This window comes from Larus michahellis, chromosome 16, assembly GCF_964199755.1.
Source record: "Larus michahellis chromosome 16, bLarMic1.1, whole genome shotgun sequence".
NCBI lineage: Eukaryota > Metazoa > Chordata > Aves > Charadriiformes > Laridae > Larus > Larus michahellis.
In genome coordinates, this window is record NC_133911.1 from 2,290,309 (window position 1) to 2,303,375 (window position 13,067).

Genomic DNA, 13,067 nt, shown 5'->3' on the forward strand with positions numbered 1-13,067 from the left:
TTTCCCTCTCTCCCCCCCCTTCCGAAATTATTGAAGAACCTGCTATTTATTCCGCTAAAGTTAATTATCCGCTGCAGCGGAACAAACAAGATGAGGAATATTAAATGCAGGGAGGTGGGGGGGGAAAAAACCCACCGGGTTGAAGGATTTCTGGAAGGCTGGTAGCGACACCAGGCAGCCAGCAGCCGGCTCCCGCAAACCCCCCCTCGCCCCAGGAAGGTTTTTCCTACCTGCAGGCACCTCTCCCAGTCCCACCGACCCCAGTTCACAGGCATGGGTGGCATCAGTGGTTCCCATCCCGAGCTACCTCCTCTTCTCCGCCACTCTCAGCTGGTTTAAGAAGTGCCTGATCCCGCAGGGTTTTTGACCTGGGTTTGTTTTTTGTGTTTGGTTTTTTTTAAAAAAAAAAAAAAAAAAATAAATCTCAACTGATTTTAGGAGGAAAAAAAAAAAAGCCTCCAAGGGAAAGATCTTGAATGAAAATAAGAGGCTGTGTAATAGTACTGAGTCAGAGCACATTAGTCATAAGGGAATGCTCATTTTCACATGCCACCGAAAAATTCTCTCTCCCAAAACATAAGCGTAGAAGCTAGGTTCTCACCCGGGGGGAAAAAAAAAAAACCAAAAAAAAACCTGAAGGTGTGTGAAAGGACCCAGCCGCGGCTGGAAGGAGAAAGGGACTCTGCAGAACAGAACAATTAATTGCACTTGGCAATCGGCGTTAATTTAGGGGTGGAAGACAGCAACTGCCTCTAACGCACTCCAGACTCTTCCTCATACTATGCAACTGCTTATTCTGCTTGTCAACAGCCCCATCGGCACGGCAGGGTAGCATTTAGGGAGACATTTAGACCTTTTAGGCTTATTCTTTTGCCCAGTTTAAAAAAAAAAAAAAAAAAAAAAAGAGCCTATTCCATCAGACAGACACGTTTAATAATAAGTCTTGGGCTGCTTCCTTGAAAAAAAAAAAACAAAACAAAAAATCCTATTTGTACTGGGAAGGATTATTTTTGCATTTTTGCATGATATTTTGTTTCTCTCATGCAGCCGTGCCACTTCAATGGCAGCGTCCCCGCCTCCAGTTTGGTTTTTGCTGCTATCAGTTGCCCTACAGAAGCCCTGAGCCCTTTTCTAGCGATATAAGAGGAAAAATAAAGGACTATTTCCTAGGTAGAAGCACATTATTTTCTGACAGCGAGAGCACAGGGAGCAAAGGGTCTGTGGGAGCCATGGGATTTGGTGTATGGCTAAACACCATTAAATAAGACGACGCCAGCCCCTCAAAACTTGCACCAGTTAGAGCCGATCCATTTGAAAAATCAACTGCTAGAGAAATTCAATGCTGGAAAATAATAATAAAAAAAAAAAAGCAGGTTTTAGTCAAGAAAAAGAACACAAAGCCCCCGGGAAACGGAACGATGAGCAATATCCTGCCTTGCGCTGCCCTGGAGCACGGCGCCCAGGCGGAGGAGCGGGACCTCGGGGACACCTGCGCCAGGCTTTTCTTCTCAGCCCTGCAAAACAGGCAATTCCGAGTTCTTTGAAGCACAAGCTTTTCCCTTTAGTCGCCTTTCGACAGGAAATTGGTGTGGTGGGTTTTGTTTTGGTTTTTTTTTTTTTTCTTTTTCTTTCGTACAAGACCTAACTTCACCCGTGAAAATAAAGGTTTCCTAAATTCCAGCTGCAAGCATGAACATTAAAATACACACCTTTCAGTACTACCCCCCTGCCACGTGTTTCGCCTGATAAACCAATGCTTTTATAGAGACTCACTCAAAATCACAGGTCTTCACTTTACAGTGCCATATAACCCGCACCATACCGGAACGAAACAGCACGATTACAGCTGGATTTTAATTGATACGGTCGTAACAAAAAGGTTTAGAGAGTTACCAGAAATCCCTCCCACCCTGACAACGGCGAGCTGACCCTCAGCTATTTCACATTCCTGCTCATTTTTATTCTAAGTTTTCAGAAAAAAAAAAAAAACAAACAAAAAACCCCAAAGTAGTAAGATAACATTATGCAGTGAGATTTATTGCCCCAACGGCACAGCAACCTAAAAATAAATCCTGCCTAATCTATCTTCCTACAGAATGAAAGCACTGAAAACGAGGAAGAAAAAAAACCTGAGGTTTATTCTGGATTTATACAGGAATACAGACCTAGGTAGCAAATATTTTATATACTTGTTGTTAGCGTACAGTTGGGGAGATATCCCTGCAGAACGCTGCTAAACAAGCCGAGATCTCCAACAGCCGACAAAACCCCCCGAATGCATCCAGAACAAATGGGATTTGGAGACTTTCTAGTCTCGTTTGACGGCGTTATTCCCCTTAAACCAGCTTAAGTTGCTTAAAACCTGTTGAAATCTGGCCCGATAAGCACTAACGCCCCAGAAAGAAGCTGTTATATATTAATTATTTAGGTCCTGCTTGAGGTCACAAGCACACGGTTGGCCAAAGAGCCCCCAGTTTAATCACGCTCGGCATTAAATACATTTATCCTTAGGTTAAAGATAATCTGGATGGGCCGGGCATGTACACACAGGGCACTGTGCTCTTTGGGTTTCCCTGATAGAAATTCCAGCCTCCACATCCACGTCTCCAACTCGGGGATCTCAGTAATCGCTCAACAACGTTCCATCCCTATGGATAGGGGTGGGATCCCCTTACCCCTGAATATCAACCCTAGCTGGGATTTTCCAGGCGCAGAAAGGGTGATTCTAGGAACTCAGAGCCAAATTTGGCCTGTTTTGAAAACAAAACGTGCAAAAATCCACCGGACTGCATCTAGGTTTGCTCTTGCGATCCATCTCCTCTACTGAAATCACTCTGAATTCTGTAGAGATGGAAATAAGTATTTCGGGCTCACACGCTCCCTCTACTGGCTCCCTGCAAGCCGTTAATTAAAATTATTCTCGCCTGAACTTTTCCCAGCAAAACAAATAATCATGATTCATTTCAAAATGAAGGCAAAACTGCACGCTAGCCAGAAAACGAGAGCAATCCCTAAACAAGCAAAGATGAGGCTTTGAGACTTGAAAATAGAGGATTTTACAGGAAGATGTGCAGATGCTTCTCCGGCTGTTAACATTCGCTGTTTGAGGATAAACAAGTTTGCGCAGCACCTGTCTGGATCAAAAACATGGGATGCGATTTTCGGTACCTATCCAAACCTGCCCGCGGTGATTCATCAGCAAGAACTCCCGCTCCGTAACGCCAAGTGAACGCATAACGGCAGATCCTGGAAATAACTGTCACCTCCCACCTTCGTTAAGATAGCGCGGCAGGTCTGGAGCTCGTGGCAGGGCTCGGAAAGCTGCACTTAAATTAATTATTTTGAGGACAGACTGGAAAAATGACGCAGCACTCCTTACTTTCTACAGGCATCTCTTCAACCTACCAAAGCCACTAAAATTAGTTAATCTGTATAAAGGTTTCAGGCAAATGAAGGCGAATTTACAGCTGAACCACGAGGAAGACGCAGACTGCTGATGTAAAAACCAGTCTGGCTTTGACTGTATGAAAAATAAGCCTGAAAACACAACTCGGAAACATCATTTCTGTATTTACATGTCCATCCAGCCCAATGCCCATTTCTATGGCCAAACAGCCCAGAAAACTGTTTGCTCAGGCAAAATAATTACAGGTAAAGCACGGAAACATCCGGGAGAAGGGTTTGCTAACAAAACTAGGAGGTACCCAAACACGTTGGGCAACTTCATTCCTGATTTTTTTAACTGACTGCATGAGATGTTTATTCGGTGTGGTTAGGATTATTTTTTTTTTTTTTTTTAAAATAAACTCTTTTCTTTGCAGAATGTAACCCGATGAATCCAAACAGCTGCTCCCAGCACAATTCCCACTAAACTGCTGCCCACACGGAGGAAACCGCAGTCCCCGCGGTGCCCACGTGTCAAGCAAACGCTGCCACAGGAAAGCGGCCCGCGGCGAGTGTCAGAGTCCGACCCGGCGCACGACTTCCTTGGCCGGGAAAGCCCTGGATCACATCCACCTCCTCCAGCCCAGCCAGCAAAACAGGCGGCTCGGGAAGCAGCAAAATGTCATTTCCTACCGCTGCACGGCCGGTGGGTGAGCCTCTGCCGCCGGCAGCAATCGGGCTGGGGGGGGGTCAGAGCTTTTTCCTCCCCAGGAGCTCCTCTAGTCTCCAGGATTTTGAGCCTTCTTGCCTTCGGCAGGCTCTTTCCTGTGAAACTTGAGTGAATTCAGGATTTTTGAGACTCTTCTCCTTCCGTTGAATCAGGCAGAAAGGGGCAATAGGAGCAGGAATTAGCATGGGAGGGAAAACAAACTACAAAAGCCTGGTTTCCCAAAAAACAACCCTGGCAAAGCCCGCCGAGAGGCTCCACACAGCTTCTTCAGAACATACCAGCACTCCAGGAGACTTACATCACCAGCGTCAACACCCCTGCTGCAACGCTGCCCATGTCAATCCGGCCGTCTCTTGTTGCGTTAAGCAGAAGGACGACCAGTCAAGAGTTAGGTTTCCAACCCCGCCGCAAAATTCAGGCTTTATGTTTGGCTTCAGGAACAAAGAATGAAGTTTTAGCGCTCAGGAAAACTAAGTTAAGCAAACAGTAGGTCAAGGTCAGGGTTTACCAATGGGGCAACTTGTCGTCGCGCTCACATTCAAGCCGCTGGTTCCCCTCCAGCGACGTGGTCTTTGCCTTAGCACACGCACGTGAAGGAGGAAGGGTGTGAAAGAATTTCATTTTTGCAATAAAGGAAGTTATTCTGCAGCCTAAATTCACAAACCACAACGCTCCTCTATTGACTAAGAAATATAAGTCACGAGGAGCCCTGAGACATTTCATCTGAAGCGAAGACGAGCTCAAGGGTACTGGCTTTCAGGCCAGAAACAGAAGGATGCACTGGAAAAAGCCATGTATTAGTGTAGATGGGTGGCCAAGGTTTAATTTAAATCGATATCCACAGCTTTCAGACGGACTGCTGACTTCGCAGCAGCGCGCTGATGCAATGTTTTTCTCTCTGCTAGCAAGCAGGGTACCAAGATATCTAATACCATCTCGACACGGACATTATCAGCGTACGAGCACTGCAAACGATGCTCTCCCCCCGGTCGTAACTCCTAGCAGATGAGCTGCTCGGCCGTAACACGTATTGCGTGTCTAACACACCGAAAGTGTGTTTTTGTGACGTCCACTCGTCTAATCGCATCAAATAAATTTCTATGCCACCTTCAAACTAGTTGGTGGAATCCCCGGTGCAAAGCCTTTGATGAAAGCTGCCAACTGTGGAGTTAACCATCTAGCAAATATCGCCCAGGAGCAGGGCTGGATCACACCAGAGAGAATTTAAAGGCAGATCTGTTTGCTAAACAGCGATTGCAACAATACAGAAAATACATTCTCTCTCTCAATGGTGGGGAAAAAAAAAAAAAGAAAAAGGAGTTTACATCAAAAAAAGATACACCGGACCAGAAAACTCTCTGGCCACGTACCTGCCCAATGCAACCTTGAACACCTACACACATTACAAAAGCGCAGCGTCGGCCTGGCTTTAAGCGCCACAGCAGTAATTAACCCCATTTTATAGGTAAAGGAACAAAAGCACCGAGAAGCCGAGGTCAAGCAAGCCCTCGACAGCGCTGGGATTACAATACCGGAGGTTTCTGGCTCCCTGACCTGCACCGAATAAATGAGGCTACCGCCTCCCCCGAGTTAAGATGAATATGCAGATAGCGCCAACAGCTCTGTTTTATTTTTGACGGGCGAGCTGGAAACAAAGATCCACTAATCAAAACATAAAAGGGCGATGGAAAAGAATAAGATTTACGAAAAGCAAGCACAGAGCTCAAGCGCTTGCCTCGACACCCATGCGGAGGGCTTGAGCGTATAAATTCAGAACGTGGCTGAATTAATCACTGGGGTTTTGTTTAGCAGAAGATATTAACTAAGGAGGGCAAACACCCGCCAGTCTCTGCAAATATAAGACTACGTACCCCCTCGTCGTGCTGCGCAGTGCGGATGGAGAGAAGAACGGTGCCTACGGGTCCACAAGCACGAGAGGCACGTGTCGAAGGGCATCGCTGGAGCCCGGCAAAGAGGCAAACACTGGCTTCAAGGCGGGACCGACTGGGAGGCAGCGTGTCTTCTCCTCGCTCACAATCCCGCGGAGCCGTCGTTAGCTCGGTGACCCGCAGTCTAGACAGCGTCCCTTTGATTCCCTGTCAATACGGTGTTGGCAGCGAGCATTGGGAGAGCTCTTCTCTCAGCGCTAAAGCTTCTAAGCTAAACACATTTCTCCCGTAAACCTGCATCTTGGCAGGGAAAAAGCCCAACCAGCTCCCAGCAAACAGCGGTGTCATTTAAAGAGAGCAACAGAGGATTCCTTTAAATCTTTCAGGAGGTAAAACGGACGGGAAGGGAAGGAGAAATACTTCCTTCTTCAGCAACATGAGCGTGGAAAACAGCCCGTAGGGTGGTGGCGATTGCAACCCTAATATTATAAAACGGGAAGGACTGCTCCGCGTCCCCTCTGACACTTTAAGGCTTTAAAGGACAAAGAAATGAGGCTGAATCCGCAGGGAAGACCCACACACCTCGGCCTGAGGGGCGGCAAGCGGCACCCGCACCACCACTGAGGAGACCTCGCAAGCAACCGAGCCACCTACAGGAAAACATAACCCAGCAATTCCATTTAAAAAAATCGATTTCATGAGAGCTAGTTTGACCCACCCAACAGGCTGGATGAGGATTTGCTGCCGTTGCCGCATATTTTGAGAGCTTGCCTTCCTTTTTATGGGACTTTTTTTATTCCCCAGGTAGTGAGAAAGGCAATGCATTGAGAAGCAAATGCATCACAAGTTTGGGATGCGTGATGGGAAGAGCAAGGGTTATCTTTCTATCCTATACGCCGTATCTTGAGCCTAGTTGTTTAGCGAGGCTTAAAAATACTAAATACTATGAAAGAGAAGACATAAATTAGAAGTCCAATCCACATTATATTGAGAAGCAAACAAAAATTCAGGGAAATTGTGCTCATTTCAAATTCATCCCTACCTCTCAACCAAAAATTCAGCTTCCTCCAGCAGCCCAAGGTCTCCCTTCATTAAGATCCCAAACAAGGGCACCCCCTTCTAACTGATAAGCACAGCCTGGCATCGTACCGAGCGGGGCAAACCACGTATTATCACGGATTAGAAAACCCTGGGATTTCACAGCATCCGAGAACGAGGTTCAGAGGGGCTAAAGCGTCCCACGTGTCCCCCCCCCAAGCTACAACGCGTGTGCGTGTCCCCAGAAGGGCACCGGGAGGCGTGCAGGAGCCCCCGGCAGCAGTTGCGCCGGGGAAAGAAAACAGGCGGCCTAAAAACAAATGCAGGAAGAGCAGCAATTCAACCGGAGAGATTAAAGGTGGCTGCTCGGCAGAGGAATTGAACTAAATAATTGCAGAATGGACGTGACAACAATGGTACGGGAGTAGCTGCTATTTGGTTTTGCTGTTTAAGGTGCTTTGGGCAGGCACCTTCGCATGCCGGCAAAGGATCTGATGTGTAGCTGATACCGATGACAAAAAAACCCCAGAGATTCACCGAAAACGTTTGACTTTTTGCAGAATGATGCTTTTTTAATAGGCTTAGTACCCCCCCACCCCCTACTCAGCACCCTCCTCTGAAAGCTCACCACGAGGGGAACTGCACCGAAGGGATTCGCGATCCTTTGTTAAAGCAGAACTAAATCACTCGTATCATTGCAGCATGATAAAAAGCCAGCCCTAAAAATTAATACGTGCCACAGATTCCCCAATGTACAAAAAGTTTCGGGATGGACAGTTTCTTCCCACAGTCACCCCGACTTCACAACAAGGTTTTGACATCCATGAACTGCTTTTTATCTGGGAAACCCGAAATCGCTCAGCAAACCAGAGATGACATTGAAATGTGTCAGACTGTACAGTCAGTAACGGCAAGAGCAAGAATTTCTGCAGCTTCACGGGGAGCTCTGCTTATGCAGAACGTATACCACAAAACACAAATTTTGCTAAGGTTATAATGTATTTTTTGGCAAAGATCCGAAGCATTCGGCGACAGCCTCTTGCTTTTACACCTCTGGTAGGAGGCAGCCCGGCAGCGAGACACCTCCTAACATCCTCCCTTCGCAACCGACTCAAAATAAAAACAGTTTTTCACCAAACACGACTTGCCGTGGAGACCTGGGGTGTCCTTAAACACATCTCAGAGCACTGACGGGGCTGTCACCGCCGATCTGAGGTTTGACAAGACCAGCGGCGGAAGGGAGCGTTACCGCAGCACATCTATATTAACCTACCGAGAAACCCCAAATAAATTCAAGTAGCTCTACCAACGTACCTTAAGCCCTCAAAAGCCCACGCTATCGCAAAATTTGCACAAGCACAGAACAAAATAAGCCAGACAAGCGTTTCAAAATGAGTCTGAAATGTATGAAGAGATACAGCGTGTCTCAGCTGCAAATCACTGTTGCCTAAACTAAGTTAGGTAGGGGGGAAACCAACATTGTAAGTCACAGATGTTTCAGTAGGTGTTCAGCTGGCAAAGATAAACATCTTAAAAACTGCCACAGAAATGGGGAAGCGAATACAGTGCGCAGCACGATGCGACGTGAATTGACCGAAGCTCTAGGAGAACATTTGCAGGTCTTGAAATAGCAAGCTCCTGAAGGCAAAGTCCACGTTTTCTGCATCTTGCTCAACACAAGCCACAGTTTTCGATGCAGCTGTGTCACCCTGCTCCCCTTTAATCTAAGCCACAAGCGAGTTTGAAATGGATCTTGACCTGAATTTCTAAGCTACATCAAAAAGCTGCATTAGCCGCTTGGCAGCACAGCCCAGATACCTTGATGCATCTCTCGGGAACGTCACCAACTGCAGACGGTCCCACTCAGGTCAGAAAATGCACTCCAAAAGGAGCTCTTACCTGCAGAAAGCACATTATCAGAGCCACCACAGTCCTCTTTTCACAAGCTTTTATCCAGATTTGGACTGAATCCGAGCCTAGCTCTGGCTCTAACACCTTTTATAAGCCCCCGCAGACTTCCCCACGCAATGCTGCCTCTCAAAAGCCAAGGGCTTGACGCTTATTTATGTTCAACCTTCTGAAAATTTGTTAGGGCAAAGCCTGAATCAATGTTTTACAACAAAGCCTGCCATGACTAAATACACAGGGAAAAATAACTTCCCTCAGAGGCACAGCTCTGTTTATACAGAGAGTGGGAAGCCTTTTCCAGCAACACTCGCTCACATCCTGTGGAAGCGGCTGGAATCGGCAGCAGGCGAAACAGGCTGCGCCGAAACCCAACGCCTTCTTGGAACCCTGAAAACAGAACTTTAAAAATCAGTCGTGTGCTGGGAACACACGGAGTACAGACCATCCCCATCCTCCCACTCCAAAGCTACAGCTGGCGTCACACCTTCTGTTAAACGTGAAGATTATGCACATTAAATTTCCTGAAATTAAGGACAGGACAATTGAGCACATCCCTGCTATGCTTGGGAATGAACGCCCCCCCCTTCAGAAGGTGGCTGATGCAGCAGCTAGCGATACCAGTGGCTTGAAATCCCCAAGTCAAAGGTAACACACATTCAACAGCAGCAATAAACCATCCCGATCTTTATACCAACCATAGGCAGGAAAATACCATTTGCTCTGCGGGCGAGATTTCTTCTAGGGCTTCTCCGACACCCAAACATCAAGAAAATTTGAGTCCCAGAGACTAAAGGCTGTAGTAAACTCAAATTAAAATTTAAAATGACACATACTGCCTTTAAAAGTCCACACGAGTAAGCCAGCAGAGGTCTGTACACCAGCGCAATAACAAAACCGTACGGTGCCTTTCAAACCCAAGTGTTTCACTTGCCTCCGTGGAAAAAAAATGCTGCTTGGGCGGAGCCACCCGTCAGTTAAAACACCAGGTAACGCAGCAGGAAAAACACGCACAAAACATCTTCGCTATGCGAAAACAACCGCTGGATGCGATTCTGCTTCTGCTAGAAGCATGCAGATACAAAAGCCCTGGTGAACAGGATTGTACCCCGATGAAGGGACAACTGTAATTTTTTCCTCTGCAAGAGAAGTGTCACCCTGCCTTGGAAATAGCCTGGAATCCCGCCCAGGATCTTGCTCTTTCCTCTCCCAGCTGTGACACCAGGGAAAAGACCGGCCCCGGGCAAACCTTTGGAACACAACCTAAGGGAAAGCTATGGATATTTGGCCTTTCTCTGGCATGAATGGAAGGAAAAGGAAGGAGAGATGGTGGTGGGAACACTCAGGGCTACGGAAAGGAGGAAATAACAGCGAGTCCCTCTTAACTCTTGAATTAACGTCCAGCTCAAAGATTTGGCTCTCTAGAAGGGCCAAGCCTGGTCTGCGACCACCACGTTACGATATAAAGCAGTTTGTTAGGACACTGCAGCGTCATGTCTCATTTGGGGCTTCACGAGGCCACCTGCGAGGCAGCAGATCGATTCAGGCTTCGGGCTGCTACGCAACGGCAGGAGGTGGCTCCTCCGTTGAAGGGCAGGGTGGGTAAAGACGTCGTTACACCCAGGTTACAAATTTAGGTCAGCGGCCTCTCCAATGTAATTTATTTTAATTCACATCTCCTTTAGTGAAGGGGAAGACTTCCAGCTGGTGACCTGCAGCATGAGCCAGTCTCACCAGTGATAATTAAAGCCATTTTAATACAAACGACATCCCCGGTGATCAACCGGGTTATCTTACAAGCAGAACACAGTGCCCACATAACGAATTGATTCACCGTACTGCAGACAAGCCTTTCAGTTTGCACGACTTCTCTTTTGTTCTTCCTCCCAGCGTTAATTAGAGTTTGGATTATTAACAGCGAGATACCAAGGCTCTGCTCCCGCTCTCCTGGCTCCTAAGAAATGCCCTCCCCGATTTGAAAATGCAAACAGGCTTGAAGCAAGACGCTTCACCCTGGGGAGGTTTGGGCAGCATCTTGCAGGCAGCATGAGATAATCCTCCCGAGCGAGCCCCGTGCATCGAGGCGAGCCCCTGCAGTGTCTGCCCAGCCCAGCCCCGTTGTGCCAAAAAACCAGTAATAAATAAAGCCGCTATCAAACCACCGACAAGAGATTATCAGCGAAGACAATGCGGAGTAACACCCTAAATCCTAATAAATACCAAGCTCGCCACCACTACTGATTTAATGCAAGGTGTTCAGGACCAAAACAAGTGTATGTATATACACATACGATGAGCAGCACGCAAGGCACGAACGCCGATGCGAGTCGAGACGTGGAGTTATACGGAGAATAACTGGAGACTGAGCCTCACCTTTGTTTTTACACGTAGGAGACGTGAGCCTTGGGGGCAGCCACAGCCCCCCCCGCAGCCTCCTCACCCCCGCGCCCCCCTCACTGCCGGCCTGTGCCTTGGCTCTGCCCAACCACACCACTGATTTTTGGGGATAAACCTAGGGGTTTTGGGGCGGGGGGGGGGGGGGGGGGGGGCGGAGGCGGGGAGCAGGCAGATTTTGCCCACCCCGGCGCTGAGGAAGACCACGGGGCTGCCTTCGCCTTCCCCCCACCACCCCGGGGCTACCGCTGCCCTCGGCGGGCAAGGAAGGGGCCTCCCCCCCTCACAGGGCCGAGCAGCCCTCGGGGTGGCGGGGCTACAACACGCCGGGGGAGCTCTGCCCTCAGTGGGGACCCCCCCAAAAAGAGGTAAGCGGGGGAAAAAAGAGAGCCTCAAGCCCCCAAATGGGTGGGTCCCCTCAGGCGAGGCCTGGCCCGCCGCCCCTCTCCCCAGGGAAGGGGCGCTGCCCACCGCCGGCCCCTCTCCTTCCCCGCCCCGGGGAGGCCGCGCCACCGGGCCGCTCACCTGCCGCCGGCTCACCGCCCGCCGCGGCCGGGCCCGGGCCCTCAGGGCTGCAGGCGGCGGGGCCGCCGCGTCTCCCGGGTGACGGCTGGCCCCGGCGCCGCCATCTTCCCTCCCCGCCGCCGCCGCCGCTCCGGCCGCGGGGAGAGCGCACTGCGCAGGCGCGGGACCGGCCCCGCGTCACATGACCGGGGAGGGAGGGGGGAGATGAGGGTCACGTGGCGGCGGGCGCCATGATGGGAAGGTCAATTCGCCACTCCTCCGCCCTCCATAGCGCAGCGGACGTTTCGTGGCGGCGGGAGGCCGCCATGTTTGGAGGGTCTGGCCAGGGGCACGCGCACCTCCCCGCCGCCATGTTGGAAGAGGCGGGCAGGCAGGCGGGCGAGGCCGCCATGTTGGGGAGGTCGGCTCTGAGGAGAAGGTGGCAGGGCGGCTCCCCTCTCCTCCCCGGCCGCCTCGCAGGCCTCGGCCGCCGCCCTTCTCCTCACGCTTCACCCTTTCTCGAGCTCATCGCCTCAGCCACCCCCCGGGGAGGCACGACTGGGGCCCGGGGAGCCTCCCTGCCCACAGGGTCAGGGCTTCCCTCGCTGCCCACCATGGCCCTGCCATGTTACTGCCTGTCCCCCAAGGCCTGGCCGCCTTTTGAGGCAGGGGACGAGGCCCAGCAGGGAGAGGAGACGGGATCTGTCTCCACCCCTGAAGGACAGCAGGTGCCAGTTTCACCATGGAGGTGAGGGAAGGAGGGAGCCCTCGGTGCTTCTGGAGCCCTTCCCCGCGTGGGTACGTATGTCTGGGCACACCGGCTCTGCGTTTTGACATACTGCCGAGTTGTGGGGTGACATTATTCCTCTGGGGAAGGGGCAGAGGAAGATGCCACCATTCTCTCTGTCTTCTGCAGACCTGCCTCTACCACAGAGGTTGCTGCTCAGCATCCCGGACACTGTGCCATGCCAAATCGGATGCCCCAGTTGCCTTGTAGAGGGCTGGAATTACCTGAAAGGAGACGTGGAATTCGTCCACAAGCCCGTAAGTAACCCAGCGTTCATGTGTGTGTGTGTGCGTGACCATTAAGATCACATTCCCAAAAGATCAGCAATGCTCCCGCAAGGTTTTGCCGGATGCTCGGTTTTGAGCAGGAGCGCCATGGACGGGAATGGGATTTCTTACAGCATGGGCAAAACTGGCAGGATGGAGGGAAGCGTCCA

The 13,067-nt window shown here is 50.1% G+C and overlaps 1 protein-coding gene across 1 annotated transcript in view; it reads right to left on the reverse strand.

The window, feature by feature from the left end:
- Nucleotides 1-11,999, reverse strand: part of FBXO42 (F-box protein 42) — a 51,645-nt gene extending 39,646 nt beyond the window's left edge. Inside the window, exon 1 of the mRNA XM_074560288.1 lies at nucleotides 11,866-11,999. The gene's annotated coding sequence lies outside the window, so the exon portion shown is untranslated. The remainder of the gene's footprint in view (nucleotides 1-11,865) is intronic.
- Nucleotides 12,000-13,067: the final 1,068 nt, after the last annotated feature.